The 7,989-nt window shown below is 59.7% G+C and overlaps 1 protein-coding gene across 3 annotated transcripts in view; it reads left to right on the top strand.

The window, feature by feature from the left end:
* The first annotated feature begins 1,733 nt into the window (after positions 1–1,733).
* Positions 1,734–7,989, top strand: part of AHNAK (AHNAK nucleoprotein) — an 84,242-nt gene continuing 77,986 nt past the window's right edge. For 2 of the 3 annotated variants that reach the window (XM_069471472.1, XM_069471471.1), the window contains exon 1: positions 1,743–1,880. The gene's annotated coding sequence lies outside the window, so the exon portion shown is untranslated. Of the gene's footprint in view, positions 1,881–7,989 lie in introns of all 3 variants that reach the window. The other variant, XM_069471473.1, reaches the window with a different exon arrangement.

Genomic DNA, 7,989 nt, shown 5'->3' with positions numbered 1-7,989 from the left:
TTATCTGGTTTGTGGGATTAAGAGACACTTTATTTTATTAATATCTTATTCTTGGTCTATACATAAAACGCTGAATAAACATTATTTAAAATGAAATAAAAATTTTAAAAAGCCGTTGGCGAAGGACATAATTAGCTCTTGGTTTTTATTTTTTAAAGTTTGAAAGTTTGGATTTTTTTACCCTTTAAGGTAGGTGCTGGAAAAGGGGGCGCTGAACAGAACGGGGGAGGAGGTGGTTGTTGGGAAAGTCTGCAACTACGGCTGTGATGTGTGGCGGGGCCAGCCGTGGGGTTGAGTCACCATCCAGGTCTCTGTGTGTGTGTGTGAGAGAGAGAGAGAGAGAGAGAGAGGGAGAGACAGAGGGAGAGAGAGAATATGCTGGTGCCCAAGTCTTTGCTCTGTGTGTGTTTGCATGTCTATGCCTGTCAGGGTGTCTACACATGCGTCTCCACCTTTCTGTGTCCATTATGTGAGTGCCTGCATGTCTGCGGCTCCTTGCGCTGTCTCTTCCCTCCCCCACGGCCTGTACCCTGTGCCGGTAACTGGACCTGGACACAGCCCCCAGGGCTGGCAGCAGAGCTGGCTGCTGGGTATTTTTAGCCTGTAAACATGTTTGCCATTTCAGAGGATAGGGCCGAGCTGGTCTCAGCCCCAGCCCACTCATGATCTTGCAGCAAGGAGGGTGCTCCTGTCTCCAGTCAGGGCTTGTCAGTTCCCCAGCCCGGGGTCTCCCTTCTCCAACTTTTGGAAAGGAAGGGAAACCGGCTTGGAGTGGGCAGTGGGTGGCCGCCTAGGAGGGAGAGTAAGAAGACTCATGGGGGAGAAGAGAAAGGGGGCGTGGAAGGGGGGGTGTGTAGCCAGAAGGCCCCTGCACCCCATCATTAAGCGTTTAATAAAATCTTCATGTAGTTAGAAGTGGCTGTGGGAAATGGCTGTAAATTGGGAAACTCGGCGTCCTGCAAGTGAGGAGGTGGGGAGGGGCTGCAGAGGGGCGCCGGGAAGGAATGGGAAGGCGGAGGAAAAGCTGGAGATCCGGCCTCTGCGGGGCGGGAGTCTGGAGAGGAAGGTGGGCAGCCCGGTCCGCTCCTCCGAGGGCTGCAGGCCTGACTCCCGCGGCGCATGGGGCACTGGTGACCCTGACTCCTGGGGGTGGGACGAGCATCTCCAAGCCGGTTCTATGGCGGGAGGGGTGGAGGGGCCCACAGAAAGAGGGAAGGCGAGAAATGGGCGCGGCTGCACGGAGCTTGGAAACCAAATGAGGAGGCTGGGGCCTGGGATTTGAACTGTGGTTCCCTATGGCGAGCAAAAACTCCAAGGTCCGAGTCGGGATGGAGGTCGCGGCCGAATCACTTAAGCCCCGAGCAGCTTTCTGAGCTCCTTGGCCCTTCCTGCAAAATGGGTTGATTCGTAGTTCCAGCTATGAGCCCCAGGGAGCTTCCAGGAGTTTCTTGCCGATGAAGCCACCCCTTGCACATACTGAGGGGTAGATCCAGGCCTGGGATGGAACAGGGGGCAATGGACGGCGGAGAGGAGGGAAGGCGATGTCCCCTTGTCCCCGCGCCCCGCTGCGGCCCATCCCCCAGCAGACCACCCCCGGGTCCCTCTAGTGTCGGCCCCGCTGGCTCGTCCCAGCCCCGCTCGAGCCCCGCCCGGCCCCGCCCTCTCCCCACAGCTCGGGGCAGACCCGCCCGCCCGAGCCGGAGTTACAAGAGCCGCCTCCGTGCGCGGGGGCCCGGCCACTCGGAGCAGCTCTGCCGCGGGGACTGCACTGCCCGCCCTGCCGGACCCGCCCCGTTCGGGGCTCGCCGTCGCCAGCAGCCGCAGCACCGCAGCCTCGGGCCCGCGCCGACTATGGCTGTGCCCTGGGGCTGAGCGCGCAGGTAGGAGTGCCAGGCGCACCGTGGCGCAGTCGGGGGCCAGGGCACGGAGAACGTGTCGGGGGGACGTGGGTTGCGGGGCTTGGGCGAGGCTCGTTTTGGGGGGAGGGTGTCACCGCGAGAATTCAAATAGTTTGGAGCAAACTGGGTTGCCCAGGGCCTCCCGGGGAGTGGAGCGCTGCCTCTGGAGTTGGGGCGCAAGTTTGGCAAAGTTGGAAAATCGCTCCAAAGTGTGCTTTGCTCAGCTCGGTATTTCTCTCGAGGGCGGATTGTTGGCCCCACTGCACGGCAGGGGTCGCGCTCCTGGCCTGGTGGCCCCTGTCCCACTCCTCTCTCTCTCCTTGGGGCGGTGGCTCAGGGGCTGCTCCGTTTGTATTCCGTGTTTACTGGAGAAGTTTCCGAGATCGCCGCCGCGACCCCCCGCCCTCGCACCCCCGCGCCGCGCTCCCCCTCCGCTGTCCTTCCCTGCTCCCCGCACCTCCGCCCCTAACTTCGGGTCCCGTGTCCTCCCGGCCCCACCCTGTTCTGTACCACCAGCCTCTCCCTTTCTCGCTCCTTGAGGTCCCCTCAGCCCCCCTTCAGCGGCCTCGCCCTAGTCTTGCCCCTCGGTGTTCCTGGCTCCAGAAAACTCCCTTCTTCCTCCGGGGCGGCGGAGCCTGGAGTTTGCTGCGCGCCGCCCAGCGGGATGGGTGTGCGGCGGGGGGACATAATTAGGGAGATTCCTGCGCTGGGGTGGGCGGGGAGGGGGGGCAGCTCTGCCGCACTGCCCTGGGGACCGCCCCTTACCCTCCAGAGGCGGCGCTTCCCCCCGCCCCACTCCCAAACCCGTTCGGGCGGGATGGCCCCCGCCCCAGCGCCTGGCTCGGCGCCAGTAGCCTGAGGAATGTGGTGGTTGGAGCCGGTGACTAATTCAAACCAGAACTCAGGGAGGAGTGGTGAGGGGCAAAGGGGAGGGGCAGGGGGCTGTGGGTGGGAGGTGGGGGCAGGAGCAGAGCTTGGCGTGGGAGGCGGGCTTAGCTGCACTCGCGGGAACCCTCCACTCAAGCGGTGCGCTCCAGGAGAGAGGGCCAGGGGGCGAGGTCCTGCCGAGGGGTTGGAAAGGCAGCGTGCTTAGGGTGTGTGCAGAGAACTCTGTTATGTAAGGCTTTCCCATGCAGGGAGGGGGTGTGCAGTGTGCGACCGCCTGGCTTGCCCCTGGGAGCGCTGGGCGCCCCCTGCAGTGCCAAGGCTGGGGTGTAGGGGCGCTGACCCTGAGGGACTTATGGGGCCCAAGCAGGGCTGGCTGTACCCCTTGCGTGGGGTATCCCTTGCACGGAGGGGAGCAGAGGGGACAGTTGGGGGATCTCACAGCTCTAGCTGAGCACCGACAACCAGGTGGGGGACATCCAGGTGGGGGCAGGTCTGGCACCTCTGCACAATGAGACCACAGAGCAGTGTGTGCATTGTGTGTGCTTGCGCTTCACAGGGTGTGGCCCTGGCTGCGGTCAGGGTGGCAGTGAGGTGCTCCTAGGGAGCTGCAGTGGCTGCTGAGTCCCTGTGGAGCAGAGTTGTGGAAAGGCAGTGTGAAAGCCCCCCATGGCCATGAGGTCCTTAGAGAATGACCCCGAGTTTCCAGAGGAAAAGTGACCCAGATATCTACCTCTGTGTCCCCAACACAGCTCTGGGCTCCCAATAGTTGGTTCTGAAGCTGTTTTCCTCATTAAAATCCAACCTCTGATTGCAGGGACTCTGTTCACCATATGCCCTTCCTAGTACAGCCTGGCACGCACGGTAGGCGTTGGGTTGAATTTTTGGGAGACCGTGATGCCATGGGGGGCTGTAGTGCAGGGGAAGGAGAGAGAGATTGAAGCTGCCTTGGAGGGCATGTAAGGGCCTCTGCACTTCTTCTAGGTGTGATATAGGGGAGTAGAGCTCGCTTTCATCCCCACTCCTGCAAGGGAAATCCCAGGGGCTGGGTGTGGCACTCACTTCCTTTCCGAAGCTGAATGGGGAAGCTTCCTTCCCCTCCTGCCCTTAGGGACAACGGGCCTGCACATGGTATGTAGAGGCTGCCAAGTGGGGACTACATGGCAGCCCCCAGGTTGCTCTGAGCTCTGAGCTGTGGGGTGGGTGAGGGAGGGGGAGAGAGGAGCTGGACCATGAGAGCTGAGCTAGGAGAGGGTGCATGGTCTGGGGCCAGGTAGGAGATGGGGGTGGAGAATAGCTGAGCCCCTTTGTAAAGCCCTTGTCCCTAAGAGGTTGGACACAGGGACATTAGTCAGAGAACAAGGACACACAGGAGCCACAGAAGTCGCACAGGCTTAATGCTGCTGGTATGAAGGCCACAGCAGCGATTCAGGGGGCCCGGTCTGGGCAACTCCTTGAGGAGCTAACCCTCAGAGCTGAGGACTCGTGCCAGCCGGCCGTGGTTCGGGGCATGAGGCTGCAGGTCCAGGGCCCAGGGTGGGACGTGAGAGAGAATGAACCATGGAAGGGAGAAGGCTGGCATCAGCCAAGGGCAGGGAGTGGGTTGGGGGTCCCTGGAAGACCCTGCGCAGAGGTGCTCGGGCACCACCAGGCTGGGTTCTTTTGCTCAACTTGGAATTGGCTGGTGGGCCCTGGCAGAGCGTGTCGCCCTGCGCCTGGAGCTGGTTTGAGGGGTTGGGGCAAAGCCATGGGGTGGAGGGGCCTGTGGGGCTCTGGGGTGTGGTCACTACCTTCTTCAGAACTTGGGAACCGCCTGGGGACAGACAGAGAGGCAGACCGGGAGAGCTAGTCCGACTGTGATGAAAACTTTGCTGGCTCTCTCCCCGGCCACTCCCGGATGCCCGGGAGTTTCTCTCCCTGAGCTGGGCTGACCATGTGCTGTGCACACTTAGGTTTGAGGAAGGGAGGTGCACCGCTGAAAGGGTTTAGAGTGTGCCATTTCACTTGGGCGGTGGCAGTGGCAGGTGTCTAGGGCCTTCCTCACCCTCTTCGCCCCCCCACCGGTTTCACCCAGGCTCGGAGGGAGCTGGCATTTCCCTGGACTCAGAACATCCGGCTGGACTCCTGAGCACAAGCAGTTTCCTCCAAGCCTGGGTGTGTCCGAGGGAGTGTGGGGCACGGGCGTGGGCTACAGGAGGGCTCTGCAGGAGTGTGTGTTTTGATGAAGCTCGTCTTCCTCCCTGCTGGCCTCAGTTCCCACCAGGGCTACGGCTGGGCTGAAGCCAGCGGCTTGGGTCCCTCGCTGTTAGCATTGCAGGAGCCATTCCACTATGGCTTTGGGCTCCTGTGACTGCCCATATCACAGCCTGTGTCTCTGAGTGAAGTGTGTGTCTTTGCCTGTGAGAGGGCATCCTGCTGACTGTGTATGGGGGTCCTCCCATCGTGGTAGGCCTGGATGTGTCACTTCTGCCTGCTGCATTTTGGGGCTTGGAGGGCAGGGATGACAATGACATTCTGCTCTGGTGGTGGAGGTTTCACGGCAGGCATGCAGGGGCTGTAGGTAAGGAATGAAGTTTCTCTGTCCTAGACAGATCTGGGTCCTGGAGTTTGTGCCCAGAGTCCCCTTGGGAGGTTGAAGACAGCCCTCGGGGTGCAGAACCCAGCTGAGCAAGGCTGAGCAAGGCGCTGCATGGCCTGCCAGGGAGGGGCATCCTGCCAGGTCCCCAGGGGCCGGAGCGGAGGTTCTGGGGAAAGGGGAAGTGCCTGGAGCTGATCTGGGCTACGTCTACGTGTCCTGGCTTGGGGGGCGGCTCTTCGGAGGCAGAGCCGCAGCGGCCTGGCCCGCGCCCCTGCACTAGCGTGGCCTGACCGCTGGGGGGAGAGCGAGCAGCGCCCTCCCCGAGAGCCCGGCCGGCCGTGGGTGGGGCAGTCGGCAGCTTCCAAGCTGTAATCTACCCTCCAGGGCAGGACGGGGTGTTCTTCTTCACTCCCCCACCCCCCACTGTAAAATGCCACCCTCAGAGTTGGTGTCTTAATCCCAGGGGTCCTGGGTAAAAGCCCACTCTTCCTTGCCTATGCGTCTAGGTTTGGGGACTTCTGCTGGAGAATGTAATGCTGTCCCCAGTCCCTTGTCACAAGGTGGGCCGAGGGTCTCTGTTGGCCAGGGAGGGAATCTTTGTCCCTGCTGGAAATGTGCACTTGGAGCTTGAGGCTTCAGAGCTTGCTGGGAGCCTAGGAATGTGGTAGGAGGATGTGTGTGGCCAGGGTGGAGAGAGGTGGACAAAGGCGTCAGAGCCAAGCCAGAAAGTAGCCGCTGGCTATGGTCCACGAAACCCCCGCATGATGGTGAAGGGTCAGGGGAAGGGGCTAATGGGGAGGGGAGGGCTGGAGTGACAAGGCTGGAAAAACTTGCTCCTGGTGAGAATTGTGGACTGGGCCAGCGCCTTCCTCCCCGAAGGGCAGATATTGGAAACAAGAGTGGCAGGTGCACACACAGGCACACGCTCGGGGACACGGGAACCAGGTGAACAGGCATAGGGGCCTCCATGACAGGTGTCTGTTGTGAGCTGGTAAGGGCTGGCTGGGGCTGCGGGCTTCTCTGGGCTGTGCAGAGTGGAGAATGGGGCTGGGGGTCTCCATGTGCCCATGGTGAGTGGGTGTCCTTGTGTGTCTTTCTCTGAATGTGCCTCCAGTGCCCCAGTTGCTCATGTCTGGCAACGCATTCATCTAATTCTCCCTGGTAATTCCGTCCCCTGTGAACACCTCCTCCTACCTAAGTTGAAAGTGCTCCCTTGGGGCGTGCTGCCCAGAATCAGCTGGGTGGGTTTGTAAAGTTCTTCATGCCCGCTTAGACTCTTCAGATTGCTGTGCGCTAATACATGCATTAAAATGGGTGATTGTTTTTCTCTCTTTTGTTCGTTCTTTCTTTCTTTCTTTCTTTTTTTTTTTTTTTTTGAGACAGAGTCTTGCTCTGTAGCCCCAGCTAGAGTGCAGTGCCATCATCCTAGCTCACAGCAACCTCAAACTCCTGGGCTCATGCGATCCTCCTGCGTCAGCCTCCTGAGTAGCTGGGACTACAGGCGCGTGCCAACAGACCCGGCTAATTTTTCTATTTTTTGTAGAGACAGGGTCTCACTCTTGCTCAGGCTGGTCTCAAACTCCTGGGCTCAAGCAATCCTCCTGCCTTGGCCCCCCAGAGTGCTAGGATTACAGGCGCCGCCTGCGAGCCACCACGCCCTGCCCATTTGTTTTTCTAAACATAAGTCAGGCAGGGTCGGTCCATTGGGAGGCTTAGGCCCTGGAAGGGATGCCCCCCTATGTTTCCCCTTGTTCCTCTGGGACGAGGGTCCGCCTGGCATGGCTGTTCCCCTCTCCCAGAGAGTGGAAGTGCTTGCCTTGCCCTGCCAGTGCCTGCCTCTAGAGTCTAGAGTGAGAAGGGGCTGGAATCTAGGGGTGAGCTGGGTTCTGGGTAGCTCAGGATTCTGACCCCTGGGGGCCCAGCCTCAATAAGCTCCAGAACCAAAAGGCCCCTGCAATGCAGGGCTCCAGGATGCCTGTGACGTTGCCCATTTGGGGTTGTTGCCTACAAGCTGGGCCAGGACAAGGCTGCACTGTGGGGAAGGGCGTCTGGAGGCCTCTCCATCTGCCTGTGGGTGTGTCCCTCCAGCTCTCACTCTCCCCGTGCCGCGTATCTCCCGTGTGCATCTTTCTCTGTGGTTTCTCGTGTGTCTCATCCTGTGTGTGTATTTACTTGTGCCTTCGTCCCTCTACCTGATTAAGACTGTTGGCCTTGGAGTCAGAGATTCCTGGGCTTGCCTTTCAACCTTGTCTCACACTTGGTCAAGTCACCTTACCTCTGGGGCCTATTTCCACGTCTTTAAAATAAGGTTATTAATTCTTATCCTATAGTATTGTTTGGGGATGGAATAGGACCCCAGGCGTGGAACGTGGCCAGCGCAGGCCCTGGGGCACAGAATTCTTTCTCTCAACTTTGTGCGTACAGGGTAGTTTCTTTCAGTGTGGAGCTTTGTTTTCCTCTTTCTCTGCTGGTGAGTGTTTATGAGAGTATATCACCCTTCTGGGTGTGTCTCTCTTTGAATAGCCAACCCTTGGTCCTGGTTGTGAGTGTGGAGTCTCTAACTCCGGGTGTGAGTCATTTAGTTCTCGGGTTGGGGACTGCTTCTCTTTGGCCTGTGTGCATGGTGGG

Source organism: Eulemur rufifrons, chromosome 6, assembly GCF_041146395.1.
Source record: "Eulemur rufifrons isolate Redbay chromosome 6, OSU_ERuf_1, whole genome shotgun sequence".
NCBI classification, from domain to species: domain Eukaryota; kingdom Metazoa; phylum Chordata; class Mammalia; order Primates; family Lemuridae; genus Eulemur; species Eulemur rufifrons.
This window is presented reverse-complemented; position numbering and strand designations above follow the sequence as displayed.